At 42.2% G+C, this 16,370-nt stretch overlaps 1 pseudogene; it reads left to right on the top strand.

Annotated features, from left to right (window-relative positions):
• The first annotated feature begins 12,817 nt into the window (after positions 1 to 12,817).
• Positions 12,818 to 14,906, top strand: LOC149472205 (uncharacterized; annotated as a pseudogene).
• Positions 14,907 to 16,370: the final 1,464 nt, after the last annotated feature.

The following is a 16,370-nucleotide window of genomic DNA, read 5'->3' as shown; positions in this document are numbered from 1 at the left end:
GAACTAAAGTTCGTGGCTACATTCATGTAAAAGTTATTTTCAAGAAGGAAAAGGGTATAATGTGCAAAAAAAAAAAAAAGAAAGAGAAGAATCAAAAATGAACACATATAAAACACAAGGATGTTAGGACACAAATACATATGTAAACACTTATTACACAAATTAGGAATCCCCAAACCCAAAACTAGAAGAATTTAAAGAAATTATTTTCCTTTAATTGATATGTTGTCATTATTTCAAATGAAAATTGTGTTTGTGTGCACGTAATCTTTTTAGTGTGTTTTTACTAAAAATATAGATTTCATGAACATTAGCACATGTTGGGACTACCGCCTCTGCCTCCGATAGAAAATAAGTGTACCAAATGACCAACTGGTAATCTCGCAAATCTTCTAGCATTTGGACAATATCCCAGGAAAATGCTAAAATAAACAGCAAAACAATAGCACACCAGATTGCACATCACTTTGTTAATTAAATTTAAAAAATCATTTACATGATCCCAATACAAAGCAGTCTTTCAGAATCAACAGCACACTGTAACTTATACCATCATAGTGAGAGCACTTAACTTGTCAACACAGCTGAAGGATGCCTAAATGCCAATCTTGCAGTGGTAACTCCAGGACAAAAGTGCTCTTTTGTGGTCGTAAGAATACATCTCTTTTCTTCCAGGTACCAGCATTTAAGACACTGCCTATATTAAATATATACAAAGTGCCTTGAAAAAGTATTCATACCCCTTAAAATTTTTCACATTTTGTCATGTTACAACCAAAAATGTAAATGTATTTTATTGGGATTTATGTGATAGACCAACACAAAGTGGCACATAATTGTGAAGTGGAAGGAAAAGGATATATGGTTTTCAAAAGTTTTTACAAATACATATCTGAAAAGTGTGGTGTGTATTTGTATTCAGCCCCCTTTACTCTGATACCCCTAACTAAAATTTAGTGGAACCAATTCCCTCAGAGGCTTGTTAAAGAACATTAGTGAGCAAACAGCATCATAAAAACCAAGGAACACACTAGACAGGTCAGGGATAAAGTTGTGGATAGGTTTAAAGCAGGGTTAGGTTGTAAAAAAATATCCCAAGCGTTGAACATCTCACAGAGCACTGTTCAATTCACCATCCGAAAATGGAAAGAGCATGGCACAACTGCAAACCTACCAAGACATGGCTGTCCACCTAAACTGACAGGCCGGGCAAGGAGAGCATTAATCAGAGAAGCAGCCAAGAGGCCTATGGTAACTCTGGCAGAGCTGCAGAGATTCGCAGCTCAGGTGGGAGAATCTGTCCACAGAACAACTATTAGTCGTGCACTCCGCAAATCTGGCCTTTATGGAAGAGTGGCAAGAAGAAAGCCATTGTTGAACGAAAACCATAAGAAGTCTTGTTTGCCGTTTGCGAGAAGCCATGTGGGAGAGACAGCAAAAATGTGGAAGAAGGTGCTCTGGTCAAATGAGACCAAAATTGAACGTTTTGGCCTAAAAAGCAAAACGCTATGTGTGGTGGAAAACTAACACTGCACATCACCCTGACCATACCATCCCCACCGTGAAACATGGAGGTGGCAGCATCATGTTGTGGGGATGCTTTATTTCAGCAGGGACAGGGAAGCTGGTCAGAGTTGATGGGAAGATGGATGGAGCCAAATACAGGGCAATCTTAGAAGACAACCTGTTAGAGTCTGCAAAAGACTTGAGACTGGGGCAGAGGTTCACCTTCCAGCAGGACAACGACCCTAAACATACAGCCAGAGCTACAATGGAATGGTTTAGATCAAAGTATATTCATGTGTTAGAATGGCCCAGTCTAAGTCCAGACCTAAATCCAATTAAGAATCTGTGGCAAGACTTGAAACTTTCTGTTCACAGATGCTCTCCATCCAATCTGACAGAGCTTGAGCTATTTTGCAAAGAAAAATGGGTAAAAATGCCCCTTTCTAGATGTGCAAAGCTGGTAGAGACATGTCCAAAAAAGACTTATAGCTGTAATTGAAGCAAAAGGTGGTTCTACAAAGTATTGACTCGGGGGCTGAATACAAATGCACACCACACTTTTCACAAATTAGTAAAAACATTTGAATACCATTTATTATTTTCCTTCCACTTCACAATCATGTTCCACTTTGTATTGGTCTATCACATAAAATCCCAATAAAAGACATTTACATTTTTGGTTGCAACAAGACAAAATTTGGAAAGTTTCAAGGGGTATGAATACGTTTTCAAGGCACTGTATTATATATATATATATTTATTTTATAGGTAGTGTCTTACATGCCGATGCCTTTATATATACCATATGTGCCAGTATGTGTATGTATATATATATATATATATATATATATATATATATATATATATATATACATATACATGTGTGTGTATTATGATGATACAGTTTTAAACAGCATTCTTACTCATTATTACTCTCCTAGATTGTAAGCTCGAAAGAGCAGGGCCCTCGATCCCCTCATGTATCGCATTGTATTGGTACTGTTCTGTCACATGTTCTGTCTCCCTTTGTAATGTACAGCGCTGAGCGAACTATTGGCGCTTTATAAATACTGTATAATAATAATAATAATTATCTCCACTTTCATTGTAGTGGAGAGAGTGAGCCTAATACATAAAGAAAAATATAGTGTAATACCAAGAAATACCACAAGATGTCCCCAGCATACCCTTTTTCTTTTAACAATACAGGCTACATGTAGCAACTGAAGTAATAGTGACATAATGCCTTTAAAGCAAGCCTTGCATTTTCATGCAAGGTCTGCATATCTTGCAGCCCCCCACACACACACAAACACACACTGACAAAAAAAAAGTACAGTTAAATTTAAAAATAAATATTTTATGCCCTAGCTTTTGGGATCCTGGTAAAGGTGAACATTCCAAATCTCACAGGACACATTAACGCTGTGCAGGAGTGCATTCCCATGGGATTTGGGATCCTCAGCTTTCCCAGGATCTTGAAAAAGGCCCAGTGTTTTCGGTCTCTCCGCAAAATTAAAATTCTGAGAGCAGGGGTGCAAGGTGAGTATATTTTTTTGTACATTTTTCTTCAGTGTTTATGTTTAATTCATTTTTCTTTATCATCCATTGAGGGACACAGGAATTCTTAGACTGTTGGGTTATACTGCTGTGTACAGCAAAAAGGAAAACTGGCAACTCAAAAAAAAGCCATTGGCCAATACAGGATATCCCCACCCACAACCACTGTGCCTCTGTTTTTTGCCATTGTCCTCTGGAGAGTGGACGTGCTTTAAGTATAACTAAAGAGTGCAGAGGGATTAGACCACCTGTCAGTTTTTATTGCTCTCTGTGCCCCCGTTAAGGAAATTCACCCTCTCTATTTGTCTTGTTTACTATTATCATTGAAAGTGAAAGTAAAAGAAAATCCCAAATTTTGGGTTGTCCCCAGAAAAGTCATAGAGGGGAAATATTCCAATGGGGACACTAGTTCTTGTGACCTGGGGGTCCCTAAGGGATTCACTTAATTTGCAGGGATTTCCTCTCACTTCTTGTTTGGCTATGGTAAGAAAGTGAAAGTAAATCTCCCGAATGGGACACAGATGATGAAAAAAAATCTGACAGGGGGTATAAAAAAGCCAAGCAGTGCAGATTTTTTTTGTATACTGGGTTTCCCTCTGTGTCAGGCCTGCAGTCAGCCACGACTACCTTTATGTTCCAGCTCACATAGGACTCCACTATTCAGGTCAGGTTAGTATGCCTGGGAGATTCGTTATGGATTTATCATCCTAGAGCTGAGGCAATATTCACCTGGCCCTGTCTCTGAAGACCCCCCCCCCTTTTATGAATGATATAGCACTATGTTAGGCATTATTGACAGAAATAGTCTGTCATTAGCAAGGCACTGTGAAAAAGTGAAATTTTCCACTGTCTTAATTCTGGCTTTGTTCAAGAAACTTGACATTTGTACTTTTTACATTAGTGTCACAGATGTTTTGGGTTTCTCCAGTTACAAGAGGCTGTAAAATCACATGGGAAGTGAGTGTGTCTAAGGTGACCTGTGCTTACTTATACTTTATGTGCTTTAGAAGCAGGGGCGGACTGACCATTTGGAAACTCGGGCACTGCCTGAGGGCCCGGGGTCAGTAGGGGGCCCCATGAGATGCTCCTGGTACCTTTTTCATAGGCTTTTTTGAGTTTGGGCAAGGACACAGGGGCCCCATGATCCCCTATTTCCCGGGGGTCCCATGAGTTGTCAGTCCGCAACTGTTTAGAAGTCAGCCACATAAAGCCCATATGGAAGAAAAATATATTTGAAATATAATTTTAAAAATATTCTTCCCAAATATATTGACATATATTTGAAATGCTACAATTGGGGCCATATTCAATATACAGTATATATATATATATATATATATATATACACACACACACACACACATATATACACACACACACACACACTGTATGTTGAAATGTGTTTTCATTACAAAATATATGAAAAATATCTGTAAAAATACATTTCAAATATACTGTATGTCTTTAAAAATACAAATCTACATTTTTGGAATGCATTTACAAATATATGTAACAATATATGTTAAAATGACTTTTTTATATGTTAAAAAAATCTGAAGAATATATTTTTAAAAATATATATATATTTTTATTTATTCTTCAGATTTTTTTCTTGCTGGATTTGTTTTGTGTCCCCCTAAGCTACGCAATTTTCCACACTTGCACATTCAGAGTCAGTAAACAGTCCTTGAGCTGTTTTAGTTGTTTTTGTTAAGGGGTTAACAAGTTGAATGCGGTCTAAGGTATATGGGATGACCAGGGAACTGTAAACTTGAGGACAAACTTCTTAGCAACAATACTGTACAAAAATGTGGACCAAAAATAGCAACGGTCTCTGTTAAGAAGCATTAAAGCCTCTTGGTGTACCTCCTCAAATCCCAGATGAATCCTCCTCTTCTCCCAGCTGCTCTAAGGGTATCCCTCTGCAAGGGATTCCAAGATCTAGAAGTTAAGAATTAGATGGGTCTTGCACCTGACCGCCCTCTCCCTTTATCTGGCCCAGGGGGTGTAGGAATGCTCACACTGTCCTCTCGTGTCAGCGTCGTGGGTTGGTAGCTGCTTTCAGGTCTTTCGCAGGGCTGACTCATTCCCTGATGCTCAGGATGTCCTCCCTGGGAGACTTTGGGCAGTGGAGATCCTCCTGTCCAGCAACCAGCCTGTAGATAGGCTCCCCTCCCTGGAGCCCCCTCCCAGGCTCCACACTCCAGCCTTCCTCTCAGTCCATCTTCCACCTGACAGGCCTCCTGCCTGAGGATTGGCAAAGGTCCCTCAAACATGCAGATCTGTGCCTTCTCCCCTCTTCTGCCCCTCTTCTCTGAGTTCTGAGTTTCTGTAAGGGTGGGAGTGCTTCAGAAGCCCTGACTTGTAGATCCTCCCAGCCTGTCCTGAGGTGAACTTACTACCTCCCTCCCAGGCTGCTACCGAGCCTCGATCTAACAAAAAATTATATCTACCTAACCTAGGGCATTACATTGCTATTGTTTAGCTCCAATATATTTTATCTTTTACCTGCTACAGTTAGAAATGATTTGGGGAATTTAGTTGTAAAGTCTCTCCAGGTTGTTGTGCAACTGCTGTTGTTGTGGATTCTTCTCTGCAATAGTATCTGACTTCACACAGATGTTAACAGTACTCACCCCATAGCTCTGAGTGATCAGTCGATACCCTTTCAGCTTTTCCCTATTGCAACTATGTATTTAGGAAAGTAGGAATAACAAGCTTAAAGTAAACTTCAAGTATATGTAAGCCCTCACCTTGTAAAACAACCCATTCCGTTTATAATAGAAATGCAAAGCAAAGGGGTTGTGTGTGTATGTATATATATATATATATATATATATATATATATATATATATATTTATTGTGGGGGTAGCTCAGGTGGGGGATCACCTTCCCTGGGAAAAAGGTAGACCGCACAGCAGGCTCTCTTCAAAATCTGACTGGTTGTCAGTTTTATTTAAAAGGTTTGTAAAATATCAAAACAAACAAAAACAGCAAATTAAACCCTTGCCATCCAGGCACTAACTAAACACAGAACTTTTTCCTCTGTCACTGGTGAAGAGCTTCTCCCTGTCACCAACCAAAACAAAACCATAAGCAAACCTTTTCTTTTGTTTGTATAACAATCACTTTCATGCACAGCTCTCTCAGGAATGGCTCTCTGAGTCCCAGGCCACAAGCAGCTTCTTGCTCCAGCCCTGCCATATTTATAGCACCTGTTGGTGGTCATCAGTGGAGCACAAAATCCGGTCCGAACCATCTCTGCCATAGTGGCCCAGAAAACCCAGAGTGGATTTCACCTTAAACTTCCAAGTATGACCGAATGCAAGGTGACACATAGCGTCCATCGATCACCTCGCCGTTCATACTGTCACATATCCCCCCCTCTGCTCAAGCCACTGCGGCTGAGCAACTGTCCCAACCAGGCAATGGATACGGGAAAGGGCATCTACATTATTCTGCAGTTTCCCCGCTCTGTGCTCCACTGTAAATTTAAACACTTGTAGTGCAAGAAACCACCTTGTCACTCGGCTATTTTTCTCCTTGTTATCACACATCCACTTGAGCGGGGCATGATCAGTAACCAATTTGAACTGTCTTCCCAACAGGTAATATTTCAGGGCCTCCAAAGCCCATTTGATGGCCAAACATTCCTTCTCAAAAATTGCATAATTTCTCTCATGTTTGTTAAGCTTTCTACTCAGGAAGACCATGGGGTGCTCCTCTCCTTCTCTGATTTGGGACAGTACAGCACCAAGTCCCACATCAGAGGCATCAGTCTGTACCACAAAGTCTGTTGTGAAGTCTGGGGTCACAAGCACAGGTTGGGCACAGAGAGCTTGTTTCAACCTTTGAAATGCTGTCTCCGCCTCAGGATTCCACTCAATCATGACCGAACCCCTACCTTTTGTCAGATCTGTCAATGGGGCTGCAATGGTGGAAAAATTGGGTATAAAACGCCTGTAGTATCCTGTGATCCCAAGAAATGCCCGGACTTGCTTTTTATTTACAGGTTGGGGCCACTTTTGAATTGCCTCAATTTTATTGATCTGAGGCCTAATGAGACCTCGACCAATAATGTAGCCCAGATATTTGGCCTCCTCCAAGCCTATGGAGCACTTTTTGGGGTTGGCGGTAAGACCTGCTTTCCTAAGCGAATTTACTACCGATTGCAAGTGGGACAAATGAGACTCCCAGTCTGGACTGTGGATGACGGCATTGTCCAAATAGGGAGCTGCGTATTGGCAATGTGGTCTTAACGTTTTGTCCATCATTCTTTGGAATGAGGCAGGAGCACCATGCAAACCAAACGACATCCGCCTATATTGGAAGGACCCCCCGGGGGTAGAAAATGACGTCTTTTCTTTTGCAGATTCCATTAGGGGAATCTGCCAATAGCCTTTCGTCAAATCCAAGGTAGTTATGTAACGAGCCGTTCCCAACTTGTCAATGAGCTTATCCACCCGAGGCATCGAATTTAGACACACTGTTCTATTTCCTGAAATCATTACAAAATCAAATTGTTCCATCTGGCTTTGGGACCATCACTATGGGACTTGACCACTCACTGTGTGATTCCTCGATCACTCCCAACTCTAACATGTCCTTTATTTCCTTTGCCACTACTTCCCGCCTGGCCTCGGGTATTCTATAGGGCTTTACATTTACACGGACACCCGGCTGAGTAACTATGTCATGCTGTATTACTGTGGTTAGTCCAGGTAGGTGAGAGAACAAATCTCTATTCTTCCTCACAAACTCTTTAACGTCATTCTGTTTCGCTACTGACAAGGTTTCAGTTATAGGTACTTGAGGGGCCACGTCCTTTTAGGGGCTTGGTATTGACAATAAACTCTCTCTGTCCTTCCAAGGTTTTAGAGATTCACGTGATATATTTGCTCGGGTTTCCTTTTCCCTGGCTGGTCAACTTTATAGTTTACTTCCCCCACTTTCTCCCTAATTTCAAAGGGACCTTGCCACTTTGCGAGGAATTTACTTTCCACAGTGGGAACTAGCACTAGCACTCTATCCCCAGGGTTGAAGGTACGGATCCTGGCACCCTGGTTATAAACCCTTTTCTGGGCCTCCTGGGCTTGCTCCATGTGTTCCCATATCAGCGGCATGACAGCTGTGATTCTATCCTGCATCTGTGAAATATGCTTGAAGATGCTTCTATAGGGCGTGGTCTCTCCCTCCCAGGTTTCTTTGGCGACATCTAGCAACCCCCTGGGATGTCTATCATAAAGTAGTTCAAAAGGCAAGTACCCTGTAGACGCCTGAGGTACTTCTCGTATAGCAAACATGAGGTATGGTAACAAAAAATCCCAATTTCTCCCATCCTTGTCCACTACTTTTTTTAACATATTCTTAAGCGTCTTGTTAAATCTCTCCACAAGCCTGTCGGTTTGGGGGTGGTAGACCGAGGTACGCAGATGGGAGATTTTGAACAACTTGCATAATTCTTTCATGACTCTGGACATAAATGGCGTGCCCTGATCCGTTAACATCTCTTTTGGAATACCTACTTGACTAAACACCCAGACAAGCTCTTTGGCGATAGTCTTAGCAGAGGTATTACGCAAGGGAATGGCTTCTGGATACCGGGTGGCATAGTCAAGTGTCACCAGTATGTGCTGATGGCCCCTGGCAGACTTTACTACTGTACCCACTAGATCCATGCCCACTCTTTCAAAAGGTACTTCAATTATGGGTAAAGGTACCAGCGGACTGCGAAAATGGGGCGAAGGTGCAGAATATTGACATTCTGGGCACGACTTACAATACACTTTGACATCTGAATGTAAGCCTGGCCAAAAGAATCTCTTGGTTATTCTCTCCTTAGTTTTCTCTACACCCAAGTGTCCACCCATTATATGCCCATGGGCTAAATCTAGTACCATCTGGCGAAAGGGTTTGGGGACCACTAACTGTTCTACCACCTCTTCCCCTTGCTTTACCACTTGATACAGCAAGTTATTTTTAAGAGCCATGTAGGGAAAAGACACCCCTACATCATTTTCAACTGGTTCCCCTTCAATCATTTTAATGTTTTCTCGGGCTCTATTAAGTGTGGAATCTTTCAGCTGTTCCGTACAAAAATCCTCCTTTCTGACCTCTAGGTCAGACACCACATTCTGTCCACTCTCATTAGAGCCAGAGATAATCTCTTGTTCAGTATCCTCAATGTGTGGGTTGGGATCCAACTCCTCCTGCTCCCCAGCCATTACAGAGAAAGGGAAAAGATCTACGCCTTCCTCGGACACACCAACAGTTTCCACTTCCACTTTACAGAGAAAGGGGTCAGGAGTGAGTTCAGGTGTTTCCCCAGCAGGGGGAGTTCGGTCTTCCTGACTACTCTCCTTGTCCCATAACCTCCAGAAATGGGGAAAATCTCTCCCCACTATGGCTCCATGAAGCAGAGAGGGCACCACTCCCACTGAATGTGTCACAGGGCCCCAGGGAGTATCAATCTCAACCATAGCAGTCTGGTAATTACGTGTATCACCCTGAATACAAATCACCCCAATAGTACTAGGGTGTAACCTTTCAGGGTTTACCAAATCACTTTTGACTAAGGTCACAACACTACCAGAGTCTAGCAGAGCAGTTACTGGCTTTTCAATAATTGCAATCACACACATTTGCTTTTCCATGCGTTTCTGACATGCTGCAGTACATAACACCTGTGCAAAAACAGACATGCGTTTCCCTAAGTAAGCATTTTCACATTGCATAGGTTCATCATTTAAAGGACAGTTTGCTGCAATATGACCTAACACATGACAACGATAACATTTTATATGTTCTGTACCCAGACTTCTAAACAGCCTCAGGCCTGTCCTGTGGGTTCAGGACATAGAGACCTATTTGGCCAGTCTCTAGGTCCTGAACCCACAGTCTCATTGTCTGAAACAATAGTCTTGTCATTTTTCCCTGAGCCTTTTACCCCTGGAACAGTCTTACCGGATCCTCCGGATAGTTTTCCACCCCTAGTGACATTGGGGTACAGCCCACATGAATGCAAGAAGTCGTCAACAGCTGTATATCTCTCCACCAGGTCTGCCAGCTCGTTTGCAGACTTAGGGTCTCCATGGCCGACCCACTTCCTCAAAGTGGCAGGGAGCACACGTAAATATCGGTCCATGACCACACGTTCCACAATCTGAGGGGCTGACAATACCTCTGGCTGGAGCCACTTCCTGGTGAGATGTATTAAGTCAAACATCTGAGAGCAGGGTGGCTTGTCAGTTTTATAATGCCACTGATGCACCCATTGAGCCCGGACTGCAATGGTGACGCCCATGCATGCAAGGACCTCAGCCTTCAGCTTCTCATAATCCTGGGCAGCATCTGGTTCCAGGTCATAATAGGCCTTTTGGGGTTTCACCTGTCAAAAATGGTGCAAGTAGTCCCACCCATTGCTCTTTTTTCCATCCTTCCCGAACAGCAACTCTTTCAAAAGTTGTGAGGTAGGCTTCCACATCATCTGCAGGCGTCAATTTTTGCAAAAATTAGCTGGCCCGTGCCATTTTCTGTTCCACTGGCAGCGGATCTGCTGACTCTTTCTTTAATTCCAACAGGTGTTGGGCCACCTCCTTAAGGAGCTCTCGGTCTGCTTGTTGGGCATCCGCTAACTGGCGATTTATCTCCTGTTGTGCTGCATTGGCCTGCAGCAAGGCTCTTATCACTTCCTTCATCTTCCCATTTGCTCAGGAAGTTGCCCGCTGAATTCCACCATATGTGGGGGTAGCTCAGGTGGGGGGGATCTCCTTCCCTAGGAAAAAGGAAGACCGCACAGCAGGCTTTCTTCAAAATCTGACTTGTTGTCAGTTTTATTTAAAAGGTTTGCAAAATATCAAAACAAACAAAACAGCAAAATAAACCCTTGCCATCCAGGCACTAACTAAACATAGAACTTTTTCCTCTCTCACTGGTGAAGGGCTTCTCCCTGTCACCAACCAAAACAAAGCCATAAGCAAACCTTTTCTTTTGTTTGTATAACAATCACTTTCATGCACAGCTCTCTCAGGAATGGCTCTCTAAGTCCCAGGCCACGAGCAGCTTCTTGCTCTAGCCTTGCCTTATTTATAGCACCTGTTGGTGGTCATCAGTGGACCACAAAATCAGGTCCGGAACCACCTCTGCCATAGTGGCCCCAAAAACCCGGAGTGGATTTCACCTTAAACTCCCAAGTATGACCAAATGCGAGGTGACACATAGTATCCATTGATCACCTCGCCGTTCATACTGTCACTATATATATATACAGTATATATATATATATATATATATATATATAAAACGTTAGGTTCATATATATTTCAACATAGGCACAATTTTAGATTTTTTTCAGGTATTGATCAAAACATATTCAAGCTATAGTTATATAATGGATATGGGCTGACAGTGCACTCTCTCAGGTTTAATTTGAGGGTATGTACATCCAAATTGGAGGAAGGGTTTAGGAATTACAGCTCTTAAGAGTAGCCATCCTCCCCTTTTTCAAGGGACCAAAAGTAATTGGACAGTTGAATCAAAAGCTGTTTCATGGCCAGGTGTGGGCTACTCCTTTGTTATTTCTTCATCTGTTAAGCAGGTAAAATATCTGGAGATGATTTAAGTGTGGTATTTGCATTTGGAATCTATTGCTGTGAACCTACATCATGTGTTCAAAGAAGCTGTCTAAGCAAGTGAAACAGGTCATTGTAAGGCTTAAAAAACAAAACAAATCCATCAGAGAGATAGCAGCAACATTAGGAGTGGCCAAATCAACAGTTTGGTATATTCTGATTAAAGAAGAATGCACTGGTGAGTTCAACAACATAAAAAGGCATGGACGTCCAAGGAAAACAACAGTGGTGGATAATAACAGGATCCTCTCTATGGTAAAGAAAAACCCATTCACAACATCCAGACAAGTCAAGGACACTCTCCAGGAGGTGGGCATATCATGGTCAAAGTCTACAATCAAGAGAAGACTTCTTGAGAGCAAATACAGAGGGTTCACCACAAGATCCAAACCATTCATAAGCCTGAAGAATAGAAAAGCCAAATTAGACTTTGCTAAAAAAAAAAATCTAAAACAGCCAGACCAGTTCTGGAAGGGCATTCTTTGGACAGATGAAACTAAGAGTAACCTGTACCAGAATGATGGAAATAAAAAAGTTTGGAGAAGGCCAAAAGTATGAAGATGGTGCCTGTGCCCAAATGTATATGGACCTAACTGTGTGTATATATATATATATATATATATATAGGCAGGAGGCTGTGTGCATTCAAGGAGTGCAACTGCTGTGTGCTGGGACTAGCCAGTGGTCTGGGAGACCCATATAAATAGAGGTACTGCTAACTAGCAGGGCTGATAAAGAGAGCCAGGAGGCTGAATTTTGTTTTGTTTGTTTTGATGGTGAACACCCCTGCATGGGAAACACACATTATTGAACTTTCTTTTAAATAAAATTGGGCTAAAAGTCCTTAAAAGGAATAAAGCGAGTGGCTGTGTGCTGAAAAACTCTACCACTTGATGCTAGTTCTCACATATGGTGGAGGATGCGGGCAGAATTGGAGATCCCTGCAGGAAAAAGTAAACTCATCAGTTATATGAACTGTGTTTATGTGCAATGGACAGCACAATCTGTGTGTGCAGGTGAGGAGAACATGCAAGAGAAAAGTAACCTGCCTTAAAGAGACAGTGCTCCATTTTTTTGTTCCTGAACTGTGTAACAAACTGCTATGTGTGTGACTGTAACAATGGGGAGGTCAAAGCACAGAAAGGATGCAATCTTTGCTGAAGCAAGAGAAAGGATACTGTGGCTAGAAGGTATTTCGCCACATGACCCAGCCAGGCCAGAAAATTCAGCTGTGTGCGAATTAGCTGCGGACTGGTGCAAATTGATTGTGTCACCCCCAGTTAAAGGGGAAGTGAAAGGTGATGTGCATGGAAACATGAATCCAGGTGTGCAACAGCATGTGCCAAGGAGGATTGGCAGCAACATCCGGGCCAGTCAGGATGTCTGGAATCCAAGGAGTCTGCCTGCCCAAGTTTGTAACCAGTGGTGTCCTCGAGAGCGGTATCCCATGGCAACAGGAGAGAGCAAGTCATTGAGGAGTTGCCAAAAAGTTAAAGTTCAGAGTTCAGTACCGTGCTTGGAGTGTGGTCAAGTGGGGCATGGGATCTTTACTTGCCCTAGGTTCTGGAATATGGCCGGAGAGTCTGGAAAGACTGCAATGTCGCCCTATAGCCACATAGGGGCAGTAGTCTGTGAGGATGCAGCTGAGCGACAGAGCACTCAACTGAAGCCAAAGTCAACTTCTACAGGAGCTGGTAAGACTGAGGAGTGTGTCCAGCAGGGAAATCTGCTGAGTGTAAGGACATGGACTTGCTGCAGTGTGCTACCCTGAGTAGTGGGGAGACACAGGTTGATGAACAACCTACAGCAAGATTAAGGACTCAAAAAGACTTGGGGACTCTGTATGTGCCTGGTGTAATCCAGCAGAGTGCTGCAAATGTTAATCTAGGGGTGACCAAAACAGTCTGTGTGCCAGATTCCCTAGTGACAGGTGCTGCAGAGTTGCCCAGGGAAACCTCCCTGGAGCTCACAGTAAAGGAGAAGAGGGTTTCCCAGGTCCCCTATGGAGCTGCCCAAATGGTGAATAAAAGGTTGAGACAGCTCACAACTGATGATTAGGAATGTAATTATGTTGGTATGTTCACTTATAATGACAGGGGAATATCTCCCTTGGCAACCAGAGGCAGAGGCACAGGGTTGTCCATGGACGTTTCCAGGGGTCTCCATGTGTTGGAGCCAGAAATTGTGCAGGACAGCACTGATACTGTTCTGATGGAACAGAGGGGGTCTGCATCATGTTTTGAGAGTGTGTGGGAGCAGCCCACTCACCTTATGTGCAACTTGGTTGGTAAGGGGTTAAGTCAACATGAAAGTAGAAAGCTGTGTGTAGTAGTAGCGCCACCAGAGCTGGTGAGTAAAAGTGAGGTATTACAGCCTGCTGTGCTTGAAAAAGTGGTATCGCAAAGTGGTTTGAGTCAAAGTGTGCTCTTACAATGTGGTGTGTATAGCAGAGACAAGGCTATAATAAGTGACAAGGGTGTGGATATAACAACCGCTATGCCAGAAGGGGAAATCGCAGGGCAGCCGGTGGTTAAGGGCATATTAGCTCTTGCAAAGGTTGTTCCCCTTCAATCAGAAGGACCAATATAAGGGTGCATGCATGGCAGAGGTGTTATTCACAGCCCAACAACGGAAGTGAGTCAAGTATAAAAAGTATAGTATAACCAATTAGTATAACTGGTTGTGACTTGCAGTGGCTCCCTGATGCTGAGGCCGAGGGGATAAGTGTGAGACATACCTCTGACAGCACTCCGGGTGGTGAGCAGGCTCTTATGGTTACCTCTAGTGAAATGGAGGTCTCCTTAGGTGTCTCAAGCCCTCAAGCTGCAGAGAATGAGCCCCTCCATGGCTCTTATAGGGGAAACATCCCTACAAAGATCTTGAGTATAGACTTAAGATGTCTTGAAGTAAGTAATGTATTATTGGAAATGCTTGAAGTCATAAGAAAGCATTCGCTGTACACTTGGGTGTCTCCACCGCAGTTGGACAAGGTGGTACTGCGGAGTACCAATAGGTGGAGCCAAGTAGTCCAGTCTGCACTGGGTTACATTGATCAAGAATGGAAATGGTTGATGCAATGCTTATTAATATTGTGGCAAGTGATCTCACAGTTCCCTGTGAGGGTGCTTCCAGTAACTGGGTTGTGTGGAAAGCACTCAGGAGAACTGGTGGAGATTCCAGAGGACTGTCAATTTGATGTGGTGACATAGAATAATTCTGCTAATGCAGTCTGAGGTGCAACTGGGCAGTGGTTAGTAAAAAGTGTGAATACCATCACACCTGCTAGACCTCAAAAGAAGGAAGGGCCCGGAATAGACGCTCTGCAGTGACAGAGGTTTTGTCTACCTACCACAAAGAATTACGAGTTGATGTACCTGGAGACCCTCTGAATGACAGCACTGATACAATATAGATAGGTGCAGCTCTTGAGATATGTAAAAACTAAATATTCCAGTGCACAGTGTTCAAATAAATATATTACGTAGGTGCAGCATCAATAGTACATAATAAAATATATATGCACAAAAATCAATAATAAAATATGAAGTGACAAAGTGCAAACAAAGTGCTGAAAAATCATATGCATAATAATGTGCTATAAACAGTGATGATCGTGAGCACATAAAGTGCTATAGTATCAAAGTTCAATAATGTATCAATGTTCATAAAGTGCTACTATTGGAGATCCATCCCTGAATGGTCTCATAATAGGTGCTCCAAATACTAAATGATATTCAGTGTGGTGCCACGAACATGTTGAGATTATGCACTCACCAGATGCATACTCATAATACACATTTATATATATATATATATATATATATATATATATATTTTGTCAGCTGGAGGTCCTGATTCTTTGCTTATACCTAGTAAACAGTTTTACTGGAATATACTACACTATGGGCATTATTCTTTCTGGCTATTGAGGTATTGCGAGATATCCAGCGATGGGGATCTTTCTGACCAGACCTGGCTGTACATATCCTGTATGAGGAAAAGGGGATCTCTTTGACCAGACCTGGCTGTATATCCTTAATGGGACCTCAGGCTGACAATATATATATATACAAATGCGTGTTATGAGTACTCATATGGGGAGTGCTTAATCTCAACATATTCCTGGCACCCCTCTGAATATCATTTAGTATTTGGAGCACCTGTTATGAGACCATTCAGGGATGTATCTCCAATAGTAGCACTTCATGAATATTGATACATTATTGAACTCTGATACTATAGCACTTTATACGCTCACGATCAACACTGTTTATAGCACATTATAATGCATATGATTTTTCAGCACTTTTTTTGCACTTTGTCACTTTATATTTTATTATTAATTTTTGTGCATATATATTTTATTATGTACTATTGATGCTGCACCTACGTTATATATTTATTTGAACACTTTGCACTGGAATATTTAGTTTTTACATATCTCAAGCACTGCACCTATCTATATTGTATTTGCCTGAAGGTTGTTTTTGGTTACCTTTTGGTGTATCAGCTACTTTTTGGTTTTAGCGCTCGCTTTCTCTACCCTGATTTACAGCACTGATACAATCAGAGATTGTGATGGTGAAATATGTGATCTGTTAATAATTGGTACAGCTAACAATGGTATTTATGACTGTGACATTGGGATGAGTAAACCAGTGGAAATTATGATG

Source organism: Staurois parvus, unplaced genomic scaffold, assembly GCF_062004578.1.
Source record: "Staurois parvus isolate SC_StPar_1 unplaced genomic scaffold, SC_StPar_1.0 ptg000022l, whole genome shotgun sequence".
NCBI lineage: Eukaryota > Metazoa > Chordata > Amphibia > Anura > Ranidae > Staurois > Staurois parvus.
This window is presented reverse-complemented; position numbering and strand designations above follow the sequence as displayed.